This window comes from Harpia harpyja, chromosome 17, assembly GCF_026419915.1.
Source record: "Harpia harpyja isolate bHarHar1 chromosome 17, bHarHar1 primary haplotype, whole genome shotgun sequence".
Taxonomy (NCBI): domain Eukaryota; kingdom Metazoa; phylum Chordata; class Aves; order Accipitriformes; family Accipitridae; genus Harpia; species Harpia harpyja.
Window position 1 is genome coordinate 20,659,979 of NC_068956.1, and position 15,495 is coordinate 20,675,473.

The following is a 15,495-nucleotide window of genomic DNA, read 5'->3' on the forward strand; positions in this document are numbered from 1 at the left end:
CGCAGTTTAAATATATTTCCAAATTTATCCCTGTGATCTTTTCAGCAACTTTTTCAAATCTGAAGCAACAAGCCCTCTGGGGAAAAGAGGGTCACTAGTACTAAAATTCGATTGATGCAGTAAGATTGCCACTTGAATTTCTATTATATTCTGGTTTTACATGGTCCTGAGTACACATTATTAGCTGTTCTTTTGTTTGTTTAAGCTGGGACTCTGTGAGTGTATATACTGTTACTTTTTGTAATGATGAGCATGAGAAAAACTTTACCCTTTACTTAAAAAAAATAGTCTTTCAGACTGTTGGAATGGCTCATGACATTAAGTAATGACTTGGCAGAGAAAGAGTCACCACTGAGAAAAAGTACTTTCACATATTTTTGGAAAATCTTCGAAAAGTATATGATTAATAAAGTTTTGAATGTAATATTTTAAGGTTTTGGGGTACTTTAGGAAAGGCTTAAACCCACCCAAACAAGCCTTCCCCATTTCCTACGGGGACAAAATTTCTGCAGCTATCCTACCCACCTCTTTGCTTGCCTCTTCCCACATCTATGATAAATTTTGAACCTCTTGATTGCACTTAGACAAACTTAGGAGATGGGGGAGTCCTGAGCCAGGGCACCCCAGGTGAGATGTGAGCCAGGGTAGCTGTCAGCATCCCATGAGGTGGTGGGTGGCACATAGGCTCTGTGCAGAATTGGCTGCTGTGTGTGGGGAAAGGACCTTGTGGACCACAGCACACTAGGACTGGGACTCTGACTGGTCTAACGCAGGTGATTAGGAGGACCCAGATGTCTCTGTCGTAGGTGGTGTCGGATCAGCCTCTGGCAGGGACCACTGGCTCCTGCCTGGTCCACGTCTGTTGAAGTGTCTTGACTGAACTGGACCAATGAAGAATACAACACACCTGCCTTTAGGAGCCCTTGCCTGGCTGGATGTAGTCTTTGAACGGACAGGGTATTTTGGCTGTGTCAAGACTATGAAATGCCTTTTTCTTAGAAGGAAAACAACAAATACAAATTTTAACTATCAGTTTCTGAGGATTAAAAGAAAGCACATGAACATTAAAATTGCATCAGCTAAGTCTTCAACAGGAGGGCAACCAGAAGACTTCAGTGAACAGAAGGACCAGATATGCCATCTTTACCCTCTCCCCATGAGTGCTTTGTGAGATGAGCTTACATAGATTCCCAAGTGTTGGTGTATTCACTGCACATCATAGCCATAAATGATGTATTTTGGCTTACTGCTCTGGTGCAGCCATAGAAGCTGTCATGTATTTGGGAGGAGAAGGTGTTTTTCTCTATTTGCAATGAAGTCTGTATGGCTGGCGATGGGGCTTAAGTCCGGAACAGGCATGTTTCACTGCATGTGTTTGTTGTTTGGCATATATCCTAGTGATTTGGAGACAGTATGAGGTTTTTGGAGAACCACACGCTGGATGAACTGTTGTTTCATCCTTTTTCAGAAGAAGCCATCTTTCCAAGACAAGTTTCATGCTGGCAAGCTGCCCTCTTGGTGTCAGTCCTCTGGAGCCCACCACAGTGTTGGGGGTCACTTTGCAGGGGTGTGGAGGAGGATCCATGGGGATTTCTCCTCCTCCTGTGGTGGCTCTGTGCCCCCTTTCCTGGCTCCTCTCTGCCTGCGACTGTCACAGTGATGGCACCAGAGTTACTGCTGCTTATGATCTCTCATATATCGTCCTTCAAGACTCTTGATTATAGGTACTTAAATATAATTACTGTGGATATTATAGCACTCTGAGACAAGATAAAGGAGAGTGAAACCCAGCGAGGAAAATGGCCCTTCCTCTGCTGTTCAGGGAAGACTTTAAGGGTTTTTTTTTTTAAAGATAATTTATGAAAACCCTGATCAGATTATGCAGCTGTTCCTTGCTATCTCAACATCATCCTCATGAGAGCACTACTAGTAGGGCTTGCCAGTAAATTTCCGAAGATCTCTTAATAGTATTAGTCTTTCTGCATCTTGGGAAATGTTTTCTGAAGTGACTAAGTTTATATTTGTCCTAATGGAAATTCTGTTATTAATTTCAGGCTGTTTCTCCAATTTATCAAAATTATAACATACTCTCGTGCTATTCTGCTAAACATCTCTGGTTACTTTCAGCTTTCTATTGCCACTTCTTCGTGAGCTTTAATAAACTCAACTGGAAATCACCTGATTAAACTGCCCTTTGCTTACTGTATTGACAATTTTACTACCTAAGATTTACAATGGAAATTTATTGAGAAAAGAAAAAACGAAGAGAAAAGAAATCACATATCCCATCAGCAGGGTCCTGGTAGTTTGCCTGTGAGAAGAGGGATGTCACGGAGGGGTCCAGCTGTGGCTGCTGTGGCCTGTATGAGGACACTGTCTCATTCAACACTGGCTGATGAAAGGGAAACTCCCACTCACCTTAGCATGGACTGAATCGGGATCTTTTGGCAAGTAACTCTTTTCCATATAGGAAATACCAAAGAGAGAAAAAGATAAGAAATCTCAGCTGTACTGTGATCTTAAAGCTCTTAATTAAGATGCTTCTGGTGTGTTCCCTAGGAAATGTTTATAATTTATAAAAAGAAAATTTGATTAATTTTTTCGTGATTACCAGCCTCATCAAATAATTTGCTCTGCAGTTGTCTCTGAATACCACCAGGTCATTTAGAAACTCAACTTGTTGTTTTATTTATTTTAATGGGAAGCACCATTAATAATTAAAAAAAAAAAAGTTTCATCTCTGACAGAAGTCTTTTAGTGGGAGTTTAAGAAAATTATTCACAAATCAAATGATGATTTTATTCCAGTGGGAAGGTGAGAGATTACATTATTCATTATTATTTCCATGATGCCATCATACTGCACAGTACTTTATGCACAAAAATGAAACCATCAGTTGCAAAGAACAAATGATCTGAACAGGCAACATACATGGGGAGGAGCAGAAAACTGGTGTGGTGAACGTCAGGTCTTGTACATATCCTCTTCTTCCTTTTCCTTTTTTCTTCTCCCTCTTTCTCTCTCTGTCCCTGCCTGGTTTCAAGTCCACACTGTTTTGGAATGGACAATTTAGATTAATAAATGATCTAGAAGAAAAGGCTTTGGAAGAGACTCGAAGGCATGGAGGGATGCAAACATAAAAGTGAAGCTGAACCTCAGGACATGCAGGTAGCAGTAGAGGCTAAGATTAGAGGGAGCTGGGAAGGAGTAAAGGCAACACAAATTGCACAGTCAGAAACAGCATGAGAACTGGATGGGCAGGTAGCTGAAAGTCCTGCTCATCACCACTATCTCTGTTGTCTTTGACGCATAAGGAGGCTCTGCTTTGGGGAGCTTCCATGTTAATGACACAGAGCAAGGGATAAGAGGGGAGGGAGAGGCACTAGCAAGCAAGGTGCATGCTACCACCTCATAGCCAAGAACAATCCCAAGTCCTTTCCCATATTTATGCCCTTATTCATGGGTTCATACTCAATATCTGTCAAGTGGCATGTTCCTGTGAAGGAAAGATAGGCAAATCCCCACTGGGATACCTCCAGTTTACTTCTTGTGGAGGAGAGCAGAGTGATGATCCCAGCTCTTTTTCATTTAGGGGAGCTCTGGCAGGGGGAAGGGGAAGGGTGGTAGTAACCAGACTGAGACAGCAAATACTATTTCAACATGAAAGAGAAATGATTTTCCTGATTTTATTCTGGTTCCAAATAGGATAAATTAATAGTCTTTTTGTATCAAGCCATATTCCTGGATTTGTTTGGTTTGTAGTCTTCAGGATAAATACACCTCAACATTGCACACATGTTAAAACATTTCCTTTCTAAAGGATTAGGCTGAGTTTATGATGAAGTGACACTAAGGGATGAAAGCCAGGGTCATGGTGGCTGTTTTATCCTGTTCTCTGCGGGTTCTTGTGTTGCACTGGCCTCCTACAGCACCTAGAAATCTGGCAGCAGCACATGGTGAGGCCTGATTAATCTCTGGTGGATGAAGTTTGCTCTGTCTCTCATCCGCTTTGCATTGTAGAAATTAGGGATTTGAGGAATGGCGGAGAAACTGGGTTGTCTTATTGTACGTCCTAATGTATGCTAGCAAAGGCAAAGATGAGTGTGTTTTGCCACCATTTGAAAGATGTCAAGGTGTGTGATGGCCCCTGCTTCCCATGGCAGTTCATCCACAGCCTCAGGTCTGCCTGACCAATGCTCCGTCTCCTGCCCAGAGATTCACTAATTTGGCTGAGGGCCATACTAGGGACTTGCTATCCTGGAAGGACCTCTGGAGACCAGCACAGAGCTAAGCAGATGTCCAGGCACTCAGGGCAACTGGCTGGGCACCTGTGTATTATTTATTTATTGACTTGTCTATGGTGGTGTGCCTATGATGAAAGGCATCTGGGCAGCTCAGAAACATGGCATGGCCTGAGGAGGCAGGAAAGTGTTCTTGCAACTTATCCAATAAGGAGTGAGAAGAGGATAACTTATCACAGGCACTCCCTTGCTGCATCAACCTGCCACCCTTCCTTGAGAAGATGAGATTATGCAGGGACAAATTACCTTCGAAGAAAACAATCAACCCCAGGAATTTTTAAGCTGATTTTGTTTGAAAACTTGGCTATGCACATGCATATGCTCCCTGAAAACAAAAAGATTTCTACATAATTTCTGTTCCTACAGGCCAGGTCTTCTGGAGGGAAAATGGTACCTAAAAATAAACCCACACTATGTTAATCCTAGATCTTGTTTTTTGAAGATATTAAACTATTTCTGATGTGCACCCAGTAATAAGCTCTGGAAACAGCCAAGAGAGTCCAGGTGGCCAGCTGCTCCTCTGGGCTGAGCAAGTCACAACAAATGAGAAGTGACTTTGGCTAGGGAGAAACCACTGATCTGACAAAGGAGTTACTGAAATTATGGGGTTGACCTAATCTCCACACACCCATCTCCAGACTCTATGCTGGCCATTATCCTCTTTGTTACCATTGCCTGGTGATGACCCCAATTAACTTTCTTGAAACAAAAGTGCCAATACACTGGAGGACATAATCAGGGTGGAAAAGCTCTGGTTATGACCCTGATGAAGGACAGTGGTGTCTACACAAGTAAAAGTTTGGGTTGGCTGTGCTTCCCATGAGGAAATGAAGGAATGGTCATAGCAGCCCAATAAGATAATGGGTTCCCCTGGGGATAAGGATTGGTTAAGGACACTTCTTACAGGTTGCTACAGTGGGCTGAAAATTCATCATCTTATGGGAAAAGCAAATGGAGTTACCCTGCTCATGTTCAGCTGAAATACAAAGAAGACCAATGAGAAAGAAAACCAGAAAAGATAAGGCTGCAGTGGCTGGCACTGGGGGATGCACTGGGGGAACTAAGGTAAGTGACCTTTGCTTTGATATTATAAGATATGACTGGGGCCAGGGAAAAGAAGATATTCCTACTTGTAACCCACACCTAAGTACAGGGCTGGTGTATCAAAGCACGTAATGGTACTTGAGTTATTTTTGGATGCCCAGTCCTAAGGAGGTTGCTGCTTGACATGTGTTCGTCAGGAACGTGCCCTGAGCACAAAGGCAGCACACAGAGCACAGTCCAGTCATACGAAAAGCCCCTCATGTCCCAGAGGGGAAAACTGGCATCACACCAGAGGCTGAGTGTCTCTGCTGTGGGGTCTCACCGGAGCATCTTGCAGACCACCAAGGCTGTCTGTCCTGCAACAACTCTGACACAGTCCTTGCTGGGTGAGAATCCTACAGTGCATCTCCCATGGATGAAAAGAGAGACCCTGTGATCAGTAATGTTAAATGTTGATAAAAGAGCCATAGAAACTGAAGGGAAACCTAACTCTTCTGCTTTTAATACATTATTTAGGAACCTTGAGATGGGCTGTCTCAGCCTGTGATGACGACTGAAAGCCTTACTGACTTTTTCCGCGGAACTGAATGAAATGAAGTTGAATTTGCAGTGATATTACAGCTTAATCCTTCACTGATGTGTCAACATTACACGACTGGTTTTTAAAGGTCTCAGAGGAAATTCCTGGAACGCCAATGCAGTGCTGCAGCAAGAGTGCTGTTGTTTACATGTCATGGCTAATGGGAGAGGCACAGAAAGCAATGCCGTGTGCCATGTGCCCCTGGAACAGCTCTGGGGCTTGGAGCATTGATGCTGTAGGGCTTCTTTGCAGCAAAAGAACATTCTCCCCTAAGAGACCAATTTGCTTGGTGGGATTGAAATAATTGTTTAAGAAAGTTTATATTCAGTGGAGGGCTACCTCATTTAATAGTCTCCTGTCATTAGGTTTGTGCCACAATTGTAGAGACTTTCAGTCCAATGTGCAGGTGAAAATACAACCAAGGAGATATAAGAATTAACACTCACAATGACATTTTTCAGGAGTAAACAGAGTTAAAATTTCCTGTGGAATTGATCAACTCCAAAGACAATATCTATGTGGTTGCCTAGGGGTATATACAGCTCTGTTTCATCAGTCAAGGGCAGAGGGGTTATATTTACCTTTTTAGTTAACAGTGTTCTTATTCTTGCCTTCTGATGTAGAGTGTATATTAAAATTTCTGTCTGTCCTGTACGAAACAGTGTTGCTGTATTGCACATCATTAGTGCCAGATCAGCTTTCTCTGACAGTGAAATCCTGCCTATAGCCCTGAAGGCCTCTTGAGGCTATGGGATCGATCATGGTAGTAATGCCAATGAAGTCATCATCTGTGTCCTGGCGGGAACGTGGCAGGTTCCTTGCCTGCTTCCTTATGAGGCTGCTTCTCATTTGGTGCAGCAGGGGAAAGATCAAGTCAGATGGAGCCAACCTTTTTTTGATTAGGTAACTGATTATTTCAGAGAGATGTGTCCCTGGACTTTGTTCAGTGCAGACCTATAGGAGAACCGGTTTGTTAATATTAGGAAAATGGAGGTTAATGAGCAGGTGAACAAGTATTCCTTTGAGTCTCATTCCTCCAAAACCTCTGAACATTCTTTTGAAAAAATGTTAGTGTGTTTTCTTTGTTGTTTCACATCTGTGCTTTGCTCTATGGTGCTCTACTTATGAGCTACCTTTCGATGTGGACATGGTCACAAACCTGCTGTATTCTGTGTCTAGCGTGATGACCCCGCTTTCTCATCTGAGAATCTGCATTGTTTCCCTAATGTGAATTTACCAAAACTGAGTTAATCCCCTGGGATTTGATAAGCACATTTGTGCTTATCAAAAAACCCAGCCATTTTGTGCAAGCTGACACCATACTGATCTATCGTTTCCATATATACTCCTGTGGAAAGTTACGTTCCTTAGAGCAAAGGGGAAAAGAAAGAAGAGGGAGAGGAGAAAGAGAAACATCTTGGATTTCCCAAGGTCCTGACTGATCTGCTGATGATGGGCCAAGTCAGGCAAAAGCTCTGTTCAGATCAACACCTATCTCTGATAATGGCCAGCAATGGCAAGAGCATAAGAAGAGGGCAAACGTAGTGATACTTACCCTAACTCCCTGGCTCCAGCAATCTGTAGCTGAAGGACTGTGTGAGCCAAGGATGGCACATTTTATATTAAAAACCCTTGATGCATTTTTGTTCTGCACTTATTCAGTCACTTTTGAACATTTCTATTTTCCACAGTTTGCTGGTGGCAATGAGTGCTCAAATTGGACAACGTGAAAAGTTTTCTCCATTATAAAGAATAGGGTGACCTCTCTCATCCTGTTTTCTTTTTCTCTGACCTGTAGACGTTTTGTGGTGTTCTTTCTGTGGTTTAAATAATTTCCAGTTGTTAAAAACCTCTTCTTATTCCCACTTTGCCCTCTTCAGCATGCTGCTCTTAGGCTCAGAAATCTGCTCTGTTGTGATGATTTTTGCTTTTTCTCCCCCATTTTTCTTACTTTCTGATTCCTCAGGCTGGGGAGGCAGATTCGCTGCAGATGCCACATTCAGGCATAGCAAGAGAGAGAATAAAGGCAGCAGTTAAAGAGGGCATTTTCCCCTCCATCTATTCGTGTGCTTTCATCAAGCACAACCTGAAAGAAGATCTTCCTCTTCCTCCCTGCCACACACAAGTGTATGGCAGAACCTTCTTTTGGAAAACTCTTATAGTAGCACGGTCAGGGACTTCTCTGTCATTGCTTGGTTTGCAGTGCTTTCACAGGGCAGAGCAAAGTCAGGGCTGGGCCTGGAGAGCAGAGCTTTGCAGAGGGGTGCACAGAGGGCCCAGGAGCTCTGCTGTTGGGGTGTGAGAAGTGGGAGTGTTTTATGCGCAGAAGGTGGAAGTCTAGAAGAAGACATTATTTGGCCTTTGTCTTGTCCTCCGTTGTTCTAATAACATCAAATGTAGTTGTCATGGTCTGTCTTCCATACATACAGCTTCCATGTACAAGCATTGTATTTCTGGTGGGCTGTTGGCTCCTCAGATCTGCAGGCACCGAGCTCATAAATAGGGCATTTATGCTCATAAATAGCCCACCCACCTCCCTCCAACTCAACCCTCCCACCATGAGAAGAATTACCTGTGAGTCCTCCTTTTCTAACAAATGTCTTCAGTCAGGTCCCTGAAACAAGCCATCCTACAGCTCTGCATCCTTTCCTCTCCTACCTGAAACCCACCATAGTGCTCAGGGCTGCCTGCATCTACTTTTTCCAGAGTCTGGAGAGAGAAGAGAGTACAGCATTGCTTGGGAAAAGACCTGGCAGAGCCCCTTGGAAACTCGGTTTCTTGTCCATCACTGGCAGGAGCTGGTAAGCTGCAGAGATGTAATGTCTGGTGGTTGCAGAGAGCACGCACAGGAGCAATGTGATTTGCCCCATTGCAGTAGCTGCCTGTTCCCCCTGCACGTCCCGCTCTGTGCCTCTTCCCGCACTGTGTCTGTCCTGTAGCTGAGCTGGGCGGTGAGGTCTGATGCCCTTCCCTCCCACGGGGTGCAACGCTGCATGGGGCAGCACATCTCTTGCAAGTTTCTGGTTGTCCTCAGCCCTTGATGATTCCTGTCATAGAGAAGAAAAACACCAAAAAGCTCAAACATATAAAATAAAAGATATTTTCCACCTTTAAATGTAAACCGACCTGCTTATAAAGGTGAAAAGCAGGTAACATCAGGTCATTATATACACATAAAAAAGCATCATGTGTTTGAATCACTTCATATTTATGTTAGCATAGTGGAGGAGCAGTCTCTGCCCTCCCAATACGAGGTGGGTGAGGAGGAGGCAGTGGTGGCTGCTGCCCAGCAGCGAGACTGGCAGGTCCTTCTCAACTCCAAATAGTCTGGGCACATGCAGTCGTGTCTGTGTTGCCATCTCACTGAAAGTGCCTATCTCTACGTGAACATCAGAGCCTCTCTGCCTTTTGAGTAACTAATGGTTCCCTAATGCATATGGGGAGCAACCCCATGCAAAAGCCTGCAGATACAACTAAAGAAGGAGTGCAGGAGGCTGGCGGCACACTGGTGGCTACCGGTGCAGGCAGCCGACAGACGGTGCTGATGTATGGTCCTGCTGCTCACCTCATGCATTTAGTGAATTATTGCGTGAATGACCGCAGCTGTCCTTGAAGTCAGCAGATTTTGCAGGGTGCTTCAGAGCTTGGAAGCTCACAGGCTTCCTCCCTCATCATGGTTCACGGTGGTGAGCAAGAAGGGAGGTGAGCAGGGGTTGTGTTACCAGCGTCAACACGGTGCATCCCCCTGGGGACCATGTGGCTGCATGTGGGGAGCACCCCAGGTGAGTAACGAGGGGAATCATGTGGGTTCAGTTACAAGCCTAAAGTGAGAGGTTACACATTTGGGATTTTCTCCTCCCTCCACACTTACAAGCAGCTACCTCTGTGTAAGGGCATGTTTCCACGGGGAGGTGAAGAAGCCTCCCCGTGGTGACTGAGTTGAATGCACAAAAAAAGTGATATAACGCTGCTAGAGCAATGCCTGGCCCAAGAGATAAGAGCCTGGCTCATTGCTTTGCACAGGAGGACCCAAGTAGGAGTCTACATGGCTTTGTGCAGGTGTTCAGGTATGGTAGAGGGATTCCTGCACTGAGGTCATTAGCAACATGTAGCAGTCTTTCTGTCTCTTTATTTCTCTATCAGTAAATGTAAAATAATTTCAGTTTTATTAAACCAAAACTTACCTGGGAATTTAAAGTTTTCTTCTATAGGTATGGAAGAGCTGTTCTTTGTACCTGATTGCTGGGAAATGTGCTGCGTGCATCTTACAGGCAGTTTGATATGGTGCAAATGCAAATCTTTATTGTGAAGGCAGGCAACAAATCAGCTTTTGATCAGCTCTGAGATCAACTCCTACTTGATGCTTGTGATGTTGAGCTGATTCCTGTAAGTAATTTTTCAAGCTCACTTCCCTACTTGATGATCAAAGAGCAGAGTGCATAATTCATGGCCTTTCATATTCATGTTTATATTTTTGGTTTACGGTAGGCGAATGCATTTGCCATTTTAATGAAATATATGCCCACCCACTACTTAGTTATTGGAATGAGTATTAACCTGATAAATACATGTACTTATCACAACTCGTCTTCAGGAAGGAGGTTCTTTCTGAGGCAGTCTCCCTGCTGGCAGTTCTGCAAGGTTTTTGGCTTCAGCATATTTGGGCCATTGGATATCTCTTCCTTTTGGTACAATTCTCCTTCCTCTACTGCTAATGCTGTTGTGTCTATAGGCTAAAAGGGAAGAGTATGTTTTGAAACTGAACACTGTGTGAGGCTGCTTTTAAAGGCTTGTGTGACAGCTTTCTTCTGCTCTGGGGTGACTTGTAGGTATTTTTAAAAATTTTGTTTCTTTTTTCTTCTTTTTTTCTTTCAATAATAGTGTCATGGTCCTTGTAATAGCTGGTTTGGCTCTGATAGTCTGTACTTCAGTGATGACATGATAAAGCTGGACATGAACCAGCAATGTGTGCTCGCAGCCCAGAAAGCCAACCATATTCTGGGCTGCATCAAAAGAAGCGTGACCAGCAGGTCGAGGGAGGGGATTCTCCCCCTCTACTCTGCTCTCGTGAGACCCCACCTGCAGTCCTGCGTTCAGCTCTGGGGTCCCCAACATAAGAAGGACGTGGACCTGTTGGAGCGAGTCCAGAGGAGGGCCACAAAAATGATCAGAGGGGTGGAACATCTCTCCTGTGAGGAAAGGCTGAGAGAGTTGGGGTTGTTCAGCCTGGAGACGAGAAGGCTCTGGGCTGTCCTTACTGCAGCCTTTCAAGATATAAAGAGGGCTTATAAGAAAAGATGGGGTCAGACTGTAGCGATAGGACAAAGGGTAATGGTTTTAAACTAAAGGAGGGTAGATTCAGACTAGATATAAGGAAGAAATTGTTTATAGTGAGGGTGGTGAAATGCTGGAACAGGTTGCCCAGAGAGGTGGTAGATGCCCCATCCCTGGAAACATTCAAGGTCAGGTTGGATGGGGCTCTGAGCAACCTGATCTAGTTGAAGATGTCCCTGCTCACCGCAGGGGGGTTGGACTAGATGACCTTTAAAGGTCCCTTCCAACCCAAACTATTCTATGATTATATGATTTTATGATTCTATGATATACAAACTTACTGCAAATGAACTGGGGTTTGTAGTCAAAATGTATGGAGAGATAGTGTACCCTTTGGAGTGCTTTGAGACATGACCTTTTCCCATAGTTAATTTTTATTTTCTTTGTCTTTTCTGCTCTTTATTCACACATATACAGTAACACCGATTCTGATCTGGCCATTGTACTTTGCCTCCTGAATACTCTGTATCTGCTGTGTCTCTGGTGGAGTGACCAGGGCTCTGTGCATTGCTGCTTGCACCTTGTCTCCTGCTCCTACCGCAGCACAGATTAGGTTACCCTGGTAATTAGGGAGTTGCATGAACTAGCTGTTTTGTGCAAGTTGCCTGTGTATCAATACAGTGGTTTGTTACCAGAGTGGAAAGACCCCTTTCCCATAGGGATGTTGTGAGAAGGCAACAAAAATGCTCTTGAAACATGTTCCAAGGTTCTCTGTCCCTTTTTGGCCTGCCACTCCCACATTCAGGTGCTGCTGGGGCATGGGGCTCCCTTTCTCCATCGCAGGGTGGAGGAAGACTGCTCTTATCTTGTTTTCTTTATGCAGCCCGATAGCAATTTTGCAGTTTGTCTCCTGTGATCTGAGACACACCCTTCTGGTATGTACATGCTCTTCATGTCCCTCTCCTCAGGTACTGGGAGACTGTGCACTGCTGGGATTATAATTTTCATTTTTTGTTTGTTTTCCACCAATTAGAATAGAGTGTTAGAATAGAATGGAACAGAATGGAATGGAATGGAATAGAATAGAATAGAGTAGAATAGTTCTAGTTGGAAGGGACTTACAACGACCATCTAGTTCAATCAATTAACAAGGATTCAGAAACTCAGTCTTTCCTACTTGCAGCCCACACAACTACATAAAAGAAAGAGGGAGACATAAAAACTAATATCTTTTGTCCCTTTCTATGCCAGTTTTAAAGGGAGAAGGTACCAATCTCTTAAATTTACCCATGGATACAATTCCTCTTCCTTGCAAATAAAGGGAGGGTTGGGAGGTAAAGTTATTACTGTTTCTGCATCAGCTCCTGAAATAGATCATGGTCTTTCTAATGCCTGTGTTTGCAGTGCTCCTTGCTCTGCCATTTAAAATCCTGCTGGCATTGCATACTCTTATGCCTGTTTCAGCATCACCAGTGGCATTTTTGTCCCTGTCAGCAGCTGCAGAAGAAGAGGCCTTGTTCCCTGGGATGTCCCCCACGTAACTGTGCATCTGCTGGCTGTGTGACACTGGTCCTTGTTTGTGCTGCTGGGTCAGTTATCAGCTCTGAAAGGTTATGATATTCTGGTGTTTTTAAACATTGTAATAAGAAGCCTGTTTTTTCCTCCATGGATTCAAATTCTGAGTCCATATTTTGTTGTCATTTGTAACCCTGGCAATACCATGGTGTTTCTTTTAGGTGTTACAGACTGAAGCCTTTTGTTAATGAAAACCATGCAAGTGGTGCTCCTGATTTCCCAGCAGGGAAGGTTGCAATGAGCTACTCTATGTTCAACAGCTGTAACAGCCATCATCTCCCGCTGCACATGTGCAGCCCTTCTGCTGAAGGAATCCCAGTCCCAGCCCTGCTCAGGATTACTTCCCCTCTGTCATTTGCAGCTGAAAATCTCCATCAGTTTTGCAGTGTGTTACCCTAGAAAACAGATCCTGAAGTGGCTTCTAATTTTGCTGGAAGGACTGGGGGTTTGTTACAAGAGAAAAGCTGCTTGCTCTGCTTGCACACCCCACCTGGTGCAGAGCAAGTAGTGTAGAAAACGACTGACTTTTCATGCTTCTTGTATTAAAGAAACTGGAAAAACCACTGACAATTGCTAGCACTTCCCTTGTGCTAGGCAATTCTCAATAACACTTACTTGTGCATTAATATGCTCACATGCTGAGCTGTGGGAAAGACCTGATCAAGGGGTGATGAGTCCTTGCATGGATGCTCATCCGATAAGTGGAGTCTTCTGTCTGCTGGCTGTTATGCCCGCTTGCTGTTACACCTTTATGTTGGCCTTTACATATCCAGATTTCGAGAGAAAACACTCCTGATCTTCCAGTCCAAATCAACTTCATGTAGAATTAGCTTAGCAGATACAGCAGAGTCCATGAGATCATTTCATATAGCAGCTAAAATATTATTCTGCAAGGTGGTTTTAACTTTGCAGCATTATTTGCAACCTGTGCAATGAACACTGCAGTTGTTTCCCCTGATCTGCTCAGTTCCTGGGAGGTGGCAGAAGGTGCTTTCTGTGATTAAGACATGTCTGGTCAGTGGGGAGGTGGAGGGGCATGGCATTTTTGGCATATGAATGTGGCTGGGGGATCTCCAAGCTCACATTGGCCATCAGCTCTGTAGAAGTGGAATTTGGGGCTGTAGTTAACACTTAAGTGTTTCTGAATGGACAGCCCTGGTCCCTGAACAACTGAAAGGGGCTGTAGCCACTGTGGCCTCAAGCTCAGCTGGTTCCATTGAAGATGACCACAGTTCAAAAGCCCCTTCAATGGGCACATATGAAGACTTTGAAGCCTGTGGCTGGCACTTTTGGAACCCCTATTCTTGTTTTTTTACATCTGGTTTTGGTTAGTCATACATACATTTGGTATAGATGGCAACTTCTGTATGAAGCATAATCCTTTGCAGTCTTGGAAGTGTTCTGCATATTGTGCTGTGTTTGAAACAAGCTTGTCAGAGGTTTGGCGAATATTGTATTATGTCACTCACTACTGTGCTGGATAATGTGAAGCTTAGCTGAATTACTTGGAAAAAAATGACAGTAATAATCAACTATCATCACATAGAGCTTTCCTGTGTTCAAATAAATCAGTGGCCAATTTCTGCCCGACTCCGCAAGGAGTGTCACAAATTATCGGCAGCTTCTTGCAGTTTTCTCCCTGGCATCTTGAACAAATGCCACAATTTCTAAACACATATTCTGTTTTCTGAATTCATGTAGGGCCAGATGAGTATGAGTCTTCCCGGTTTGGGGTTTTGTTTGTTTGTTTGTTTGGGGTTTGTTTGTTTGTTTGTTTGGGGTTTTTTTGTTTGTTTTGTGGGGTTTTTTTGTTGTTTTTTTTTTTCCATAGAAATCCCATTATGAATCTTTCCTGTCTATTGCTTTCTTTGGAATTAAAATTTTCTCAACTGCAGTCAGTTAATCAATTTTAGCCATGCTTGTTATCCACAGGGAACTGTTTTTCCATCCCAAAATTCATAAACATTGCAGGGAAGTTGTTGTTCTTGTGCAGGCTGGCCTGATGACACCTATTTTCTTAGAAGTTTCACTTTTACTATAATTCCCTCTTTGTCTCATGACTTTTGCTGGCTTGCTTATTTGCAGACACCAGCAACTGTTACAATATTGTGTCCCTGTTCTCAAGTCTCCCTCCTCTCTAACATTATGTGAGAAAGAATCTGCTACAAGACACTTTTTTTCCCCCTTTTTACTGGTGTTTTGTAACTGTTAAGATCATGTACTGAAGTTTTGCTGGCAGAGGAGCCAGACTTCTCCCAAGGATATTCCCAAGAGATTTGATACCTATTGCAGTCATTATTACTGTGGTGTTGTGCACGTGTTAATCAAACTTCTGGCTTCCAGGGTCAAAGGAAAATAATTCCTCTTTGGTCTGAGTATGATATGCTCTGTTTTGTTCGGATTTGTTCCCCACGGGAGCACTTTCCTGCAGCAATTCTGCTCCAGCTGCTCCTTGTAAAGCAGGTCACTGAAGTGCTGTTTTCATGGTAAAGTAGATTTGCTGTGAGGGTGACTGCCCCTTTTGTATTTGACACTGCTATTCCAGTAGTGTCCTTTTTCAATTCTTTTGGGGAGTTGGTGTTTTTAACTATTGTCACTTTCACTTGCATTAGATCTGGCCCAATTCCTTCATTTCCTAAAAGGTGACCCAAATTGCTTTGCTACATATTGAACTGCAATCTGCTATAGTCTGCCTTTAGCTCACGCTGTCTGTAGTTTGGG